We start from the raw sequence: 17,914 nt of genomic DNA, 5'->3' as shown, positions 1-17,914 counted from the left end.
ACAAAGAATTAAGCTATTGCAAGGTATGTTCGATATTGCATAGAACGGCCAATGTCTGCCATAAAAGTGACATCTGCATGTACCGTCCTCTGAGCTTCTCTGACGCCAGTCTGAACAAAAGTTTCCAGCTGTCCATCTGATCACAAAAAGTTTTTCTACAATTCAGATGTGCCCCATTGAGGAAAATCTTATTACACATTTGCTGCTGCATGCTTGTTGGTGGTTAATGTCATCCATGAAGGGCAAGTGCCACTATGGAAGACAGATTCCACACACATTCGCGACCAGTGTCTTTTTGTCTGGGGTCCAATCATGATTACAAGGCCTGTGCCTTCTGTTGGGTATTCATCCCTAAAACACTCCGCAGTCGTATATCTTGAAAACCAGAGACTAAAGCGAGTAGCGCTAGTTATGGAAGGTACTGCAGGTCAGTCAGGTGACCCCCCCCCCCCAAAAAAAAGGTGAAAAAGTTGAGGCCTGATTTCTTCGGCTCACCTCTGATCCCAGACATCCCTCTCGTGGCCAGTGAATGCTCGGAGGTACATATGGTGTCTGGTCCTCCTCCTTCGGCGGGTACTGATCTTGAAGCCATTAGGGAGGGTTCCTACAGCATGTCCACAGAGGTATCTTAGATGTCCATTTTGGGCTGTAAGAGGGAACCGCGGCTCACCCCTTCTAATGTTCCTCGGAGTACATTTCCTACCTCTTCCATTGAGGTTTTGCTGATGTCCGATCCGGAGCCCAAGTCTAAAGTGGCCCTTCCATCCCTCTCAGAAGAAAATGCAAACAGAAACCGTGTCTTCCAGTTAGGAGCCTTCCCCAGACTGGCAAGCCTTTTCTCGAGGGATTGTGAATGTTTCCCTGGCACTTAGGCCTTTTACCTTGCAACCACCTACTCCAGCATTTCCTATGTTCCCTCCTCCTAGGAGTACATCTGCTGAACAAGAGGCCTCTGAAGAAGATGAGTCATCTTCAGATGAATCCCTGGCTTACTCCACTCAAACTCTTCTGGAATATTCCTCCCCTCAAGTGGATTCCAATGGCAGTGCTTCTTTAGAAGAGAATATTACATGTGGAGAATATCTTTATAATGCAGGACTTTTTCAAGTGGAAAGCTCATGGGTCTCAGAAGTACAAAAGACGTATTATGACCTCTTACAAATAGGTTCCCCTGCTCCATCAGCCATCCAACTTGTTTTGACAGCTTTTCAAGGTGCCTTTCTTGCAGCATCTAAAAACCCTGATTCACAACCTCCTGCTCCCAAAAGGCCAGACAGGTTCTATAAGGTTCCTTGAGGACAGTAGTTATCTATACAAATGTCCTCTTGCAGACCCATCTGTGATCTCTGTCTGCTGAAAAACCGACCAATTTACTGCCCTCCACCATCCTCCTGCCCTCAGATAAGGACAGTAAAATGATGGAGAGAATCGGAAAGAAGGTCTACACCTCTTCCCTACTGGCCTCCCGGGCCATTAATTATCAGACACATGTGTAACTGTGTTCTGGCCCTACTTTCACAGGCCTCCAAATTGCTGACTGATCTCTCAGACTCTGCAGCAAAAACATAGCTTTCTTCCCAGGTTACCATGCATTCCGTATAGTGCAGCTATGATGCAGCACAAGTGTCTACAAGATCAGCAGCATCTGGTTCTGTCCTCAGAGATATTCCTGGCTGAGATTGCAGCCTTTGCCTGTGTGTGTCAAGGCAAAGCTTATGGATGCACCACTAGACAATACCTCCTTATTTGATTCTAATGCTGCAGCTCTTATCAAATCCCGTCAAGAGAAAAGAAAAAAAAATTCAGGAGCTAAAACATATTTTTGTTTCCGTGTTCCTAACTTCCATAGGAACTATCCTTCTAGGCCTGATGTAAGGAAAAAGACCAGTGCGCCTTCCCAACAACACAAGAAGGGTACATGCAGGCAGACGCCTCTTGGGTCTAGGCCATCATCTGCTCAAAAGGCCCCCTTTCCAGACAAGCCAGGTAGTCTGTGACTACCTGGCAACTTTCTTAGAAGTCTTTTTTCCCAGTGCCTTTCTCATTTCCTTTCAAAATGAACAAGCATTACCGCAGACAAATGGGTCCTGTGTATTGTACAAGGAGGTTACTACATGACTTGGAAAACCACACCTCCCTTCGTGGGGATTCCACAACCCCCAAAGGACCAGATCCCCCCCCCCCCCCCCCCAAGTCATACAAGACTTGCAAGCACAAGGAACCATACAGGAGATTGCCGCTTTGGAAAGAGGAAAAAGGGTTCTATTCCAGGATGTTCTTGGTTCCCAGGAAAGATGGCCCTTGAAAACCAAATTTAGACTTGGCTTAACTCGGTTTATTCCTTCATTTTCAGGATGCTAACCCTCCAAACTCTGTTCCTACTTTTGCTAGCCCAGGCTTACCTGGTTTCCTTAGACATAAAGGATGTATACATTCACATTCCCATCCGTCTATTCAGGAAATTCTTAACGTTTTTCCATTGCTTCTCACTTTCAGTTCTGTGCTTTGTCCTTTGGAATCTCTACGCTCCAAGGGTATTCACAAAGTGCTTGGCTCCTGTCATTGTCTTTTGCAGACTGGAATTCTCATTTACCCTTACCTGGATGACTTGCTGATTCAAGCAGAACATCCAGTTACGTTAGAGAGATGAGGGCTCTGATCTGGTCCTTCAAGCCTTCAGGTCATCTCTTCTGCCATGTCCTTTGCAGCTGTTCATAGACAGCATAACTGTTTTCTGGTTTGTGAACAAGCAGAGGGAAACTACGTGTTATCTACTCTGCAGATTAAGAAGCCAAGCTTGGGAGATTGCTCTTCAAACAGAGGTAATCTTGACAGCGGTTTATATTCCCTCGGCTCAAAATGTTAAGGCAGACGCACTGAGCAGATCCTTGATGCAAGCCCACAAATGGATGATCCATAGGAATGTGTTTCTGGACATTCTTCACCAGTAGAGTATACCTCATGTAGATTTCTTTGCCTGTCCAATGAACAGACAACTTCCAAAGTTCTGTGCCAGATTCCCACACCCTCTGGATGTTCTTCATTCCACATTGCTGCAGTCCTAACTATAGGGTAGTCCGCTGTCCAGTCGGCCCGAATACCAAAGTATATGGCTGTCGTCGGTCAGGGCGCATTAGACTGACGTCAGTACGTCAGGGTACTAATGCGCATGACCGACGTCATATCCTCAGTCTTTTTTGCCGCATGGTCCGCTGCAGAAGCAGTTTTGCGAGTGCAGGTTGGCGTTCTGAAATTTTCTGAAGTCGGAGTTTCAGACCGAATCAAAGTTGGCTAAGTACCCGCTAGAACATTTTGGTTTTTTCTTGCCTCAGTATTTAACCGGATGTCAGAAAAAGTGAATAACTGTATTTCTTGTGGGAAACAGATACCTCATAGGGATTACCATACCTTGTGTATACCTTTTGAGCCTGCGGCTACTGCTGAATTGAAATACTTGTCATGGAAGACTGCTTTTCTGTTGGCTATTACTTCTGCAAGAAGGGTGTCTGAGTTGCAGGCCCTTATGGCAGTAGAGCCCTTTTTGTTTTTCCATAAGGATAGGGTATCATTACGTACTAATCCTTCCTTTATGCCTAAGGTGGTTTCTAGTGTGGCTTTAAACCAAACTATTCATTTGCCTACTTTTTATGCAGACCCCCAAAATAAAGGGGAAAAGATTTTGCACACTTTAGATGTACACAGGCAATTGCGTTATTATTTAAGCAGGACTAAGGATTTTAGGCAGTCTCAGCAGTTGTTTGTTTCTTTTGCTTTGAGTTCGCAGGGCAAGCCTGTGTCAAAACAAACTATTTCTAGGTGGATTGGGTTTTGCATTGCATTTTGTTATTCCCATCATGGCAAGGAGATTCCAGCTGGGATTAGGCCTCATTCCACTAGGGCTACTGCCACTTCAACAGCATTTCTAAGGGGTGGCAACTAAGGATATTTTGGAGGCAGCTACTTGGAGTTCAGTGCATACTTTCTCTAAGCATTATCACCTTCCTCTCTACTCTAAGTCTAGGGCTGGTTTTGCCACAGCTATTTTGCAAGGCATGTTGTCAGCTCCTGCTTCTTTATGATTTGCCAGCCTCCTTACCTCTGCTTTGGGATTCTACCCAATAGTTAGGACTGCAGCAATGTGGAATGAAGAACATAGTACAGTTTTGTACCTACCATAAATGTAGATGTTCGAGGATCCACATTGCTGCAGTCCAATCCTCCCTCCTTCCCTCTGTGTTTAGGGGTGGTTGTGTAGGTGAGGTTATATGCTGATAATTTTGTATATATTGTACATATTTTTGGTGCAGGTATATTGGGCCTTGTCTTTTTAGGGTCTTCTGACATCTGGGGCAAGAAAAGACTGAGGATATGATGTCGGTCATGCGCATTAGTACCCTGACGTACTGACGTCAGTCTAATGCGCCCTGACCGACGTCAGCCATATACTTTGGTATTCGGGCCGACTGGACAGCGGACTACCCTATAGTTAGGACTGCAGCAATGTGGATCCTCGAACATCTACATTTATGGTAGGTACAAAACTGTACTTTTTGGAAGGTGAATGCCCTGTCATTCTCATAGAAAGGAATGTTTCTCAACACATTCCTCACCTTCCCTCTAACTCAGAAAGTCCTGCTGAAGATGCAGAACAAGCCAAAAATCCTGTTGGTGATCCCCTTTTGGCCAAGACAGCATTAGTTCCCTGCTGTTCTGCAATTATCCAAGGGCAGTCATCACAAAGATCTCGCAGGGTGGATCCACTCACACAAGACAAGGGATCTCTCATCCACCCACATTTGGCAACACTGAACCTGCCCTTGTGGGTGATAGACTTCTAATTCCTTTCAGACACCTTTTTTCCGGAGGAAGTACTTTTGTAGTCCTGCAGGAGGCCAGGAAATCCAATACAAGGAGATCCTACTTGTCCAAATGGAAAGGTTCTCCTTCTGATGTCAAGGTAAGAGACTAGATCCATTTTCAGTGGATATACCCGTAGTTCTTTCTTGTGTGAGCTGCTTAAGGCTGGACTGGCTTATTCTTTAAAGCCCATTTGTCAGTGATTTCTGCATGTTTGCCTTCGTCTCCTCCCTTAGCTTCTAGGTTAGACATTAAACTTTTCTTAAAAGGTGTCCTTTGCATCAGACCTCCCAGGAAAGGAAACCTTTTTCCTCCTCCCTGGGACCTAAATTTTGTTTTGAAAAAACTAACCCAGACTCCCTTTGAGCCAGCAACTTCCTTTTCCCTAAAATTCTGCACTTGGAAAACTGATGTTCTTCGTGTTTCACTGTTGCAATCGTTGCATTTGGGTTATCTGCTTGCAGGTTGCCCTCAGTCGGCCTGATTAACAAAGTCTTGCGTCCAGTGTCGGTTGCTGTCCCTTCTTCCATGACATCAGGTAGTCAGGGGTGTAAAACATGCAGCCAATGCCATTGCATCAGTCTTTCTTGCCGTGCGGTGCCCAAAGCAGAAGCAGTTCGCAAGTGCCGGTCAGCCGACTCCTGAAATTTTCGTTTTCGAGTTTCAGAACCGAAGTCTTCAACTAAAGCTAAGTACCCCATTGGGGAAACTTTTTCTTACTCCTTACCAATGTCAGTAAAAGTTAATAATTGTATTACTTGTGGAAAGCAAATACCTCATAAAGATTTTCATTGGTACTGTATTTCTTGCCTAGGCCCTGACCACGACATACCTTGCTGTCGGTTTTGTGCTTTATTTAATCAGCGCATTCTTCGTCTGTATATTTTCACCTCTAAATATTTTGGTTCTCGGTTTAATTATCCAGAAATGTCGTTGGTTAGCATTCAGACTATCGGGATTCTGAAAAAAAAACGCAAAGATAAAGACAAAGACAGGCCGCCGAGGTTCAAAACTGCCGATGACATTTCTCCTAAGCCAGTTCACCGGTACTCAGTGAGGCATTTTTGCAGCCCCTGATACCTGCTACTTCTTGTTTGTAGGCCTCTACTGAGACCCATTCGGAGTCCGGTATGCCGCAAGATGCTTCAACTATGGAACCTGCGGACGTCTCTAACTTGGATGAGTCCTGAGCCGCTGTGCAGGCACTGGCTTCTGAGGGTGTATTCAGGCCTACGGGCTTGCATGTTAAACTGACGCCTCCTCCTTTACTTAGGCCTAAATCTCGAACCATGCCTAAAAAAACGACTCCCAGACCACATGCTCAGGCCTCTATTCCTAAAAAAAACAAATGATAAGAATGTCTGAAGATCTAATAACTCTAATCAGGGGTAGCCAACCCCCCCTTTCTAAGATGCCTAGGACTGAAGTTGTTTATGAATCTTCTGAACAGGATTCTGTTTTTTCTGATTCTTCTGATGACCTGGATTTGCCCTTATCTACTTATGAAGATTCTGATGCAGAGGACTCCATTCCGTCTGCTTCCCCTCCTGAAGATTTTTCTTTTGGGGAAACCTTACATACTCTAAGGGAGCATTTCCACTGGGAAAGCCAGGATTTTTCTGATTCAAAAAAGAGGCTTAAGGATTTCCTTCTCCTACCTCAGCATAGGCCTTTAGCTATTCCTCCTGTACTAGACATTGTTGATGCTTTTTCGGAATCTAGTTTGGCCCCTGATTCCTTGTCTCCTGCTCCCAGAAAACCTAACAGATACTGCAGGGTCCCTGAGACCCACAAGTTCCTTTTTAAAAATCCTATTGTAGATCCAGAGACTATTTCACAGGGACCCAAGGGCATTAAGGCTTCTACTGCCAAAAATCCTACCCCTTCTGATAGACACTCTGGCGCTGGATAGATGGGGTTAAGAAGGTTTGCACTTCTGCAACCTTGGCCATTAGGGCTTTAAACTGCCAGTTTCATATGTTAAAGTATCCGCAAAATGTTATTGGACTGCTTAAACAGAAAATGATGATGATTCCTGACTGTGTGGAAAATAGAGAATTACAGGGTTTAATGCATTCTGCTGAACAAGTTGGAAAACATACTTTGTAATGTGGTTTTGATTCATTAGAAGCCTCTTGCCGGGCTGCTGTTACTGAGTCTGGGCTCAGCAGGCACGCTTGGCTTAAGAAGCAATCTTTGCCTGATCATGTTAAAGCTAAATTGTTGGATGCTCCCTTAAATCAGGGCCGCCTGTTTGGCAACAAGGCTGAGGAAGTTCTTAAAAATATGTAAGATAATCCTAAATCTACGCAAACTGTTAAAGATTTCTTACAAGTTCAGCCTCCTAGATTTAGCAGGCACTGGCCCTCTAAGAATTGGTCCTTTCCAGCCCCTTCTAGGTCTTCTCAAGACAAACCCAGACACAGCAAAAACCCCAGGTTTCAGTCCCAGGGGACACACAGGACTAAGCAGTGGGGGGCCTCCACTTCCAAATCTGGGAGTAATAAGACTCCCCCCCCCCCCCCCCCCATGGTAAACTGTCTCAATGACTTCCTTTTAAAATTTCCAAGCACTTATCAACTGACTGCCCCTTTGGGGGCGAAGGATTGCTCTTCATGGAAAGAATTGGGAACTCATTACCCTGGAGAAATGGGTATTAAATATATTGTCCCAGGGATACAGATTTCACTTCCACAAGTTGCCAACACCAAAGTGGGTGGACAGACCTACCCTTAAATCAGTGGACAGAGGACCAAAAACAAGTACTTTCTCTCTTAAACATGGGGGCTATTCAACTGGTACCAGAAGAGGAAAAGGGACAAGGTTTCTACTCAAGACATTTCCTGGTACCCAGAAAAGACCATTCATGGCGCCCTATCCTGGACCTGTCTACTCTAAACATCCAAAATTCAAGATGTTGACTCTTCAGTTAATTCCTATGCTAGGCAAAGATGCCTGGTTGGCAACACTAGATTTAAAAGAAGCATACCTGTACATCCCAGTCAGGAAATATTCCAGAAGATACCTACGATTCAAAGCAGACTACATGGGCTATCCGTTCTCTGCACTGCCCTTTGGCTTATCTACTTCGCCCAGGGTATTCACAAAGTGCCTAGCTCCAGTTATTGCATTTTGCAGGCCAAGAAATATTCACATCTACCCATACCTGGACGATTGTCTAATTCAGGCAGAAAGCCAGGACATACTTTTGAATCATCTGGCCTTTGTGCAAAGGGTTCTAACTTGTCTGGGGTACACCATAAACGAAAAGAAATCACACCTGGTACCCTGTCAACAAATTATATTCCTGGGAGCAAGCTTGAATACAACTTCCCAGATGGCTTACCTCACGCCAGAGAAACAGTCATTTGGCAACCTACTTCAAACAAGTGGCCACAAAAACCCTGCTTATCTGCAAGACAAGACTGCATATGAGGAAACTACAGTGGTATCTAAAAAGCGTAAGGTGTCAACATTCCCAAGACCTAGAAACCGTGATTCCTATCATATCTTGCCTATGCCTAAAGTTCCTTTGGTGGGCAGAGGCCTGCCACCAAAACCAGGGGCTACCTTTCACACCACCCCCTGCCGCCCAAACCTTAACAGATGCATCAGACTATGCATGGGGGGCTCACCTGGCAGGTAAGTGCATTCAGTGCAAATGGAACCCAAGTCAAATGCACCTGCATATCGATCAAAAAGAAATGTTCGCTGTACAGAATGCTCTTGACAGCCTTCAAGGACCACATTCTTCCAGGACAACTAATAGTAAAGACAGACAACACCACTGTTATGTGGTACATAAACAAGCAGGGGGGTACACATTCTTACCCCCTCTGCAGACTAGCCATGGCATTGTGCAACACAGCTTTGAGCTACCAAGTGCACATAAAAGAGCAATTCCTGCCAGGAAAATTAAATACACTGGCAGACTGACTAAGCAGAATCCTCAAGAACCAACACAAGTGGAAACTGGAAGCAAGAATTTTCAACATGTTGACAAGCAAATGGGGGAGCCCAGATATAGACCTGATGTTCATCGTGCATACAGCTGCAGTCATAACAGATGGGTTATCCTGCCGTCAGGCGGGTCCTCGGTCGGCCGAATTCCAAAGTCTAGGTCCGGCGTCGGATGTCGTCGCTTCTTCCCTGACGTCAGTGCGACAGGGGTATAAAAGAACCAGCTGACGCCATTTTCTTCAGTCTTCCTTGCCGCGCGGTGCCCGAAGCACAAGCTCGCAAGTGCCGGTCAGCCAGCTCCTGAGATTACAGATATTTTTCAACCGAAGTCTTCTTGAAAGCTAAGTACCCCGTTGGGGAAACTTTTCTTGCCTCAGACCGGTGTCAGACAAAGTTAATAATTGCATTTCATGTGGGAAGCAAATACCACATAAGGATTTCCATTCCCTCTGCATTCCTTGCTTAGGCCCAGACCACGACGTCTCGGCCTGTCGTTTTTGTGCTACATTCAACAAACGCACTATTAAGTGTCGGGCGGAGTTCGCCCAACACTATTTTGGCAAAAAGTTTAATTACATTATGTAGTCGGATACTCCGACTCCAGTTTTGAGTAAAAGACGCAAAGATAAGGACCGACATACGAGGTCCGTGACTTCTACCGAGACCACGCTAAAGCCGACTACAGGTGCTCCGGTTCTTAGCGAGGCGCCTACGCAGCCCCTGACTACCGATGACACTTCCTTAGCGGTGTCTTCTGTGCCCGAGGTTGCAGGCTCCTCGGCCCACACCCCGATTACAGATACAGACGCCACTCTTGGCGGGGAAACTCAGAGTTTAGACAGGCCTGCCACCTCTCAAGGTGTCTTCAAGCCGCCGCCTTCTTTTTCCATTAAGGCTTTCACTAAATCTAAAGCAGCCATGCATACTAAAAGACCAGCTCCACAGGGCCCCCCTCAAGGCCCCATGCCTAAAAAACAGATGCTCAAAATGGCTGAGGATTTGATTACTCTTATCAGGGGTTCTCAACCCCCCTCGGACAAAAGGCCCAGAGTAGAGGAAGAATACCCTTCCTCGGACCAGGCCTCCATTACTTCAGAACATTCTGAAGACCAGGAACATTCATACTCCCCTTTTGAAGATTCTGATGCAGAGGAGTCCATTCCCTCTGTCCCCCCCCCCCCCGAGGACTATTCTTTTGGGGAAACCTTGCATACCTTGAGGGAACACTTCCACTGGGAAGGCCAAGATTAAAGACTCCAAGAAAAGGCTCAGGGATTTCCTCTTACTCCCTCAGCATAGGCCTCTGGCTATCCCTCCTGTCTTAGACATTCTAGATGATGTGTATTCAGAGGCCAGCCTTAACCCAGATTCTTTACCTCCAGCTCCAGTCAAGCCTGACCGGTATTAACGGGTTCCTGATTCACACCAATTCTTATACAAAAGCCATGCGGCTGACCCAGAAACTATTTCACAGGGTCCCAAGGGAATTAAGGCCTCCACTGCCAAAAATCCATTACCTTCAGAGAGGGATTCCAGAGCTTTAGAAAGGTGGGGGAAAAAGGTATACACCTCGGCCACTTTAACCATGAGGGCATTAAACTGTCAGTTCCATATGTTAAAGTATCAACAGTTTTAGTTATCTCAGTTGAAAAGCAAAATGTCACAACCTGAACAACCAGACTTGGAGTTGCAGGATTTGTTGCATAGTGCGGAACAAGTGGGTAAGCATACCTTGCGATGTGGTTTTGATGCTTTAGAGGCCTCATGTAGAGCTGCTGTTACAGGATCAGTCATACGTAGACATGCTTGGCTCAGAGCAAACCTTACCAGATCATGTCAAAGCTAAATTACTAGATGCACCTCTTCAAAAAGATGTATTGTTTGGTGTTAAAGCTGAGGAGGTATTAAAGAAAATGGAGGAAAAGGCAAGATCAATGCAAACAGTGAAAGATTTCCTACAGGTACAACCTCCACGTTTCAGTAGAAATTGGCCTTCAAAAAATTGGTCCTTTCCAGCCACGGACAGACCTCCGAGGTAGATACAGGCGCCTGAGGGGTAGAGGGCAATCTCAAGGATCATATAGAGGCAGACAATGGCAAGCACCTACACCAAGAGGTGGAGAGGATAGATCGCAGCCATTCAGAAAGCAGAACCAATGACTCCCTGTCAAAAGATTTTTAATACTCTTAACATATACTGGAAGAATCACGCAGCAATCAGATAGGCCAAAAAATAGTTTATTTTACATGCATGGAGACCTGCCACAAAGTTCTTGGTTGTCAGCAGTCTAATTTCTACACACTTTACATGGGTTTTTATACCCTCTTTTGTGCATACACAGCAGCTGGTTACTAGACAAGGAATTTCAGTCAAGGCTATAAATTCACTCACTGGAGCCTTAGATGGTAAAAAGTCAGACACAAGATAAGTTGGTGCCTACATCAAGGTAACATCTATGCACTCCTCCTTGGTCAGAGGTCAGTCCCAAGATAGGCCTGTGCCTGGACCAAAGTAGCATCTGTGCATTCCTTTCTGGTCAGCAAATTCCTTACAAGAAAAACAACTCATTTTAGCTTATTTCTTTGCACGCAATGCAGTTTCACATTTTAACCTTTCCTATACAGGATACAAAGATGTTGAACACAAAGATTCTTACTACACTCCCCTTTGCATGCCAAGCAAACCTCTAATGGCAGCACCTTTAGGCAGAAAACTGGCATTATTTTCGAAAAATTGGCATATTGTCACAAAAGACAATGGATCCTGGACATTATAGACAGAGGCTACAGATTCCACTTTCACACCCTTCCAAAAATGAGAGGCATGCCAAACCTGCCACAAAATCAAAGGGCAGAGGCACAAAAACAAATTTCAGCTCTCATGGACATGAAAGCTATTCAAGAGGTACCTGCACAAGAACAGGGTCAAGGTTTTTATTCCAGACTATTCCTGGTACCAAGGAAGGACAAAGATTGGAGACCTATTTTGGACCTATCCATCCTAAACACATTTACTCGTACCAAAATTCAAGATGCTCACATTACAGCAGCTTCTTCCCATGCTGAGCAAGGAGTCTTGGCTGGTAACATTGGACCTCAAGGAGGCATACCTGCATGTCCCTATCAGACAAGATTGCAGAAGATACCTCAGATTTCTTGCAGGTTCAACCCATTATCAATTCTCTGCATTGCTCTTTGGCTTATCTGCTGCGCCCAGAGTGTTCACGAAGTGCCTGGCATCAGTAATTGCCTTCTGCAGACTTCAAGGGATACAAATATACCCATATTTGGACGACTGCCTGATCCAAGTGGACAGCAAACACATTTCTGAAACACCTGGCGTTTGTAATAAAGTTGTTGAACTCTCTGGGATACACAGTCAACAAAAAGAAATCAAGACTAATACCCTCTCAAACAATAATTTTCCTGGGTGCCAGCTTGAATACAAACACCCGGATGGCCTACCTCACGCCAGTGAAACAAGGGCAACTAACTCAATACTTCAGAAAACTGGCAACCTTCACCAGGCTGACTACAAGGAAAATCCTGCGGGATCTGGGATTCATGGCATCTTGCATCCTGCTAATCCCATGTGCAAAGCTGCATATGAGGAAACTTCAATGGCACCTAAAAAACTTCAACACAGCCACAGTTTGGAAACAATTATACCACTGATTCCATGCCTCTAAAAGGAATTTCTGTGGTGGGCTCAAGCATGCCAAAGAAACATAGGTCTCCCATTCTGCTTGCCTCAAGCAAATTAAATCATCACAACAGACGCCTCGGACTATGCCTGGGGGGCGCACATGACAGATCAGTGCATTCAGGGCAAATGGTCCCAAAAAGAAAAGCACCTACACATCAATCAAAAGGAAATGCTAGCAGCAGAAAATGCTATTATGGCTTTCAAAGACCTACTGCATCCAGGCCAGCTATTGATAAGGACAGACAACACCACAGTGATGTGGTACATAAACAAACAGGGAGGAACCCATTCATATCCCCTGTGCAGGCTAGCCATGTCTCTTTGGAACATGGCTCTGGAATTACAAATCCAACTTCAAGCACAATTCCTGCCAGGCAAGGAAAACATGCTGGCAGACAACCTAAGCAGAAATATGACAGATCCACACGAATGGAAGTTGCATCCTCAAGTTTTTACAAAGATAATTCAAGCATGGGGAAGGCCAGACATAGATCTCTTTGCTACCCACAGAAATGACCAATTGACAAAATTCTGCTCAAGGACCTATCATCCACAGGCCTGGAAAGTGGACGCACTCTTTCAGTTGGACAACAATGACCGTTTATGCCTTTCCACCTCTTCCTCTGCTGCCCAAAGTTCTATTAAAAGCCAGAGCAGACAGACCAAAGATGATTCTCATTGCTCCAGACTGGCCAAGACTACACTGGTACCCACTTCTGAGGAGCCTGACACATCCCCCACCATGGATCCTGCCTCTAATGCCTCTTCTATTGACCCAGCACAACTTCAAAACTCTTCACAGCTGAAAACACTCAATCTAGCCGCATGGAGGATTCCTTAAATTCACAACAGACCCCTACTCTCCAAGGAGGTGCAGGATGTCATTTTGGAGGCCAGAAGGCCTTCTACTAGAAAAGCCTACCCCGCAAAATGGAAACGGTTTTGTGCCTGGAATCAGAAAAAGGGTCAGAATCCTGGAATACTGAATTTACCTCAAATATTACAGTACCTAGCTGAGATGCTAAGCAGTGGACTTTCATTCTCCTCCATCAAAATCCATGCCTCAGCAATTTCTGCTCAATACAACACTGACCCTCCTTTATTCTCTCACCCTCTCTTAAGACAATTCCTCAGAGGGGCTAAGAATATAAAACCCCCAAGGAAGCAACCAGTATCTGCTTGGGACCTCAATTTCATTCTAGAAAAACCGACCCTGCCTCCATTTGAGCCAGCTGCTTCAACAGAACTGCAATATTTGTCATGGAAAACAGCCTTCCTTCTGGCTATCACCTCAGCACACAGGGTTTCGGAACTACAAGCCCTCATGGCTGTGCAGCCTTTCATCATTTTCCATCAGGACAGAGTTTCCTTACGAACCAACCCTTCCTTTATGCCAACGGTAGTATCCAGGGTACCTTGAATCAGGCTATCCACTTACCTACCTTTTACCCTAATCCACAAAACAAAGGGGAGAAACTACTACATTCCTTGGACATTCACAGACAGCTTCGTTATTATTTGGACAGAACAAAGCCATTCAGAAAATCAGAGCAACTCTGTGTCCTGTGCTACAGGTGCTCAAGGGAAGGCAATTTCCAAAAAGACAATCTCAAAATGGATAGCCCACTGCATATGCTTTTGTTCTTTTCATGGTAAAACTGTACCTACAGGCATCAGATCTCACTCCACAAGGGCCACAGCTACCTCTGCAGCTTTCCTCAGGGGGGTTCCTACCAAAGATATTTTGGAAGCAGCCACTTGGAGTTCTGTGCATACTTTCTCCAAGCACTATCACCTACCATTATACTCCAAATCTAGAGTGGGCTTTGCCACTGCAGTCTTGAAGGGCATCCTTGCTCCTCCTAGTTCCACTTAGTGCCTACCACCCCTTTTTTTAGCTTTGATATTCTACCCATCTGTTATGACTGCAGCTGTATGCGCGATGAACATAGTACAGTTTTGTACCTACCATAAATGTAGATGTTCGAGTGCTAATACAGCTGCAGTCCAGGTTTCCCTCCCTCCTTCCCTTCTTGGGACAGGCCTAATGGCTAACACCTCCTCATACAACCTGATTGGGGTATTCTTTTATGGTGTATTTGCTTGCAACTACTGTCTTATGATTATATTGTATTGCATTACTACATAAATTTATGTTTTGCCTTCCTTCTGGGGGCACCTGACATCTGGGGCAAGAAAAACTGAAGAAAATGGCGTCGGCTGGTTGTTTTATACCCCTGTCGCACTAACGTCAGGGAAGAAGTGACGACATCCGACGTCGGACCTAGACTTTGGAATTCGGCCGACCGAGGACCCGCCTGACGGCAGGTTAACCCATCTGTTATGACTGCAACTGTATTAGCACTCGAACATCTACATTTATGGTAGGTACAAAACTGTACTTTTCCCTCTCCCAGAACTACCAATTGGACACATTTTACACAAGGACTCCCCACAAACAAGCCTGGAAAGTGGATGCTCTGTCCTTCAGCTGGAAAAACCTATCAGTCTATGCCTTCCCCCCCTCTGCCTCTGCTCTCCAAAGTACTACTAAAAATCAAACAAGACAAACCAAGGATGAGTTTGACTGCTCCAGACTGGCCATGCCAACACTGGTACCCCCTTCTGCGCAGTGTGTCACGGTTACCTCCATGGCACCTGCCTCACACTCCTTCCCTGCTGTCACAGCAGGAGAACCAGATTCTGCACCTTCAGCTTCTAACACTGAACCTTGCAGCCTGGCTAATTACTTAATCACTCCTTTACCATCCCTCAGCAAACCTGTGATGGATATCATTTTAGAGGCAAGGAGGCCTAGTACGAGAAAAACTTATGCTGAAAAATGGAAAAGATTCTGTGCCTGGAACCAATCTCAAAGGATGAACACAACAGCACCCAATTTACCTCAGATTTTACAATACTTAACAGAGATGCTTCACAAGGGGCAGTCTTTTTCCTCCATTAAAATCCATGCCTCGGCCATTTCAGCTCATTATAACACAGAACCTCCCCTCTTCTCTCATCCACTGCTCAAGCAGTTCCTCAGAGGAGCCAGAAATTTGAGACCACTCGAGAGCTCCAACCCCAGCCTTGGACCTTATCTTTGTCTTGGAGAAACTCATTCTACCTCCTTTCGAGCCAGCTGCTACTGAAGACTTAAAATTTCTTTCTTGGAAAACAGCTTTCCTTTTTGCAATCACTTCAGCTAGAAGGGTATCTGAATTACAGACCCTTATGGCAGTGGAGCCTTTCATCATCCTTCATGCAGACAGGGTGTCCCTCAGAACCAGTCCATCCTTCATGCCCAAGGTGGCATCCAGTGTGGCTCTTAATCAGTCCATGCATTTGCCAGCCTTCTTTCCCAATCCACAGAACAAGGGGGGACACGGGTACTGCATTCCTTAGATGTGCACAGACAGCTTAGAGTCTTCTTGGACAGGACTAAACCTCAAAGGAAATCTGAACAACTGCTGGTGGCATTTGCTGCAGGGGCAAGAGGGGAGGGCCATTTCAAAGCAAATCATTTCTAAATGGATAGGCCATTGCATTCAGTTCTGCTATAAGCACCATGGAAAACCTATCCCCCAGGGGATCAGACCTCACTCCACCAGAGCTGCATCTACCTCTACAGCCTTTCTCAGAGGCATCCCTACCAGGTACATCCTAGAAGCTGCTACATGGAGTTCTGTACATACTTTCACCATTTATTATCATTTGCCAATTTTCTCTAAATCCAGAGCTGGCTTTGCCACTGCAGTCTTGCAGGGCCTTATAGCTGGTCCTAATGCTATCTAAAGTCTTCCTTCCAACCATAGCTTTGGGAATCTACCCAAATGTAATAACTGCTACAGTGAAACATGAAGAACATAGTACAGTTGTGTACACTTACCATAAATGTAGATGTTCGAGTGTATTCACTGTTGCAGTCCTGGTTACCCTCCCTCCAGCCCCTTAACAACTTTTTGCTATACCTCTACTTTCCTTTACTATGCTTAAAAGCCTTTTTGGTGTATTTGCTTTTTTGTCGGAGGTATATCACTGTACTTTTATATTTAATTGCTTCCCATTAGGGAGAACCTGACAACCTGGGGCAAGAAACAGCTGATGTAATGGCATCGGCTGCATGTTTTATATCCCTGACGACCTGACGTCATGGAAGAAGGGACAGCAACTGACGCAGGACCCAGAACTTTGTTTATCAGGCCGACTGAGGGCTACCTGCAAGCAGATAACCCAAATTTAATGACTTGAACAGTGAATACACTCTAACATCTGCATTTATGCTAAGTGTACACAACTGTACTTTTTATTGGTAGCCATTACCTTTGTTAGGCGAGTTTCAGAACTCCAAGCTTGACTTTACAACTTTCTTTTTTATTTTTCCCAAGGATAGGCTGTCCCTTCGTTAACAACCCTTCCTTCATGCCTGCAGTGGTTAATGACTTGTCCCTCATTCAGTCTGTTCATCTACCCACCTTTTTTTCCTTCTCCTCAAAACTCCAGTGAATGGGTACTGCACACTTTAGATGTACACAGACAACTCACTTTTTATCTAGATAAGACCATATCCATTAGAAAGTCTGAGCAGTTTGTTTCCTTTCACCCCAGGGTGCTGGAAAAGCCCGTGTCTAAACTGACTGTTTCAACGTGGATCTCAAAGACAGTTTCTTTTTGCTGTCTCTTAGGGGAAAACTGTTTCTTCCTCTTAAGACCCACTCGACTAGCGCAGTGGCTTCCTCTGGAGCCTTCTTTACAGGCCTCAACACTGTCTCTATCCTAGAAGCAGCTACTTGGTCCTCTGTCCATACATTTACAAACACTATAAACTGGATTCTGTTTCCAGATCCAGAGCAGGGTTTGCTAGATCTAATCTGTATGACTGTAGAGACTTCTTGTGCTCCTATCCCTCTTTTTTACTCAAAAGCTTTGGTATTCTCCCTCATGTTATGAACACTGCAACATGGGAGAGTACGTAGAACTGTTGTGTAAAAACTTGTCATAACTATAGATGTCTTTTTCTTCCATGTTGTAGTATTCTATCCCACCCTCCTTCCCCCTTGGTTCATGGTGATGTTCTTCGTGTTTCACTGTTGCAGTCATCACCTGTGGGGTTATTCCCTTCTGTTGTAGCCCTCAGCCGGCCCGAATACCAGAGTCAGTGTTTTTCTGCATCAACTGCTGTAGCTTGCCGTCTGATGTCAGGTCGTCCGTGCTATAAAGGAAGGCAGCTGACACCATTACATCAGTCTTTCTTGCTGTGGAGCCCATAGCAGAAGCAGGTGGCAAGTGTACCGGTCCGTCGCTACCAGAGTTTGAATTGTAGCTGAAAACGTCTAAAGCTAAGTACACTGTTGGGTATCCTTTTTTTTTGCACTAACTGATGTTCGAAAA

General features: G+C 45.2%; 1 protein-coding gene across 8 annotated transcripts in view; it reads left to right on the top strand.

The window, feature by feature from the left end:
- Nucleotides 1–17,914, top strand: part of WDR26 (WD repeat domain 26) — a 2,773,460-nt gene that overhangs the window by 765,412 nt on the left and 1,990,134 nt on the right. The window lies entirely within an intron of this gene.

This window comes from Protopterus annectens, chromosome 1.part2, assembly GCF_019279795.1.
Source record: "Protopterus annectens isolate FY-2018-M chromosome 1.part2, PAN1.0, whole genome shotgun sequence".
NCBI lineage: Eukaryota > Metazoa > Chordata > Ceratodontiformes > Protopteridae > Protopterus > Protopterus annectens.
Note: the sequence above shows the minus strand (reverse complement) of the source record. Positions and strands in the feature narration are given on the sequence as shown.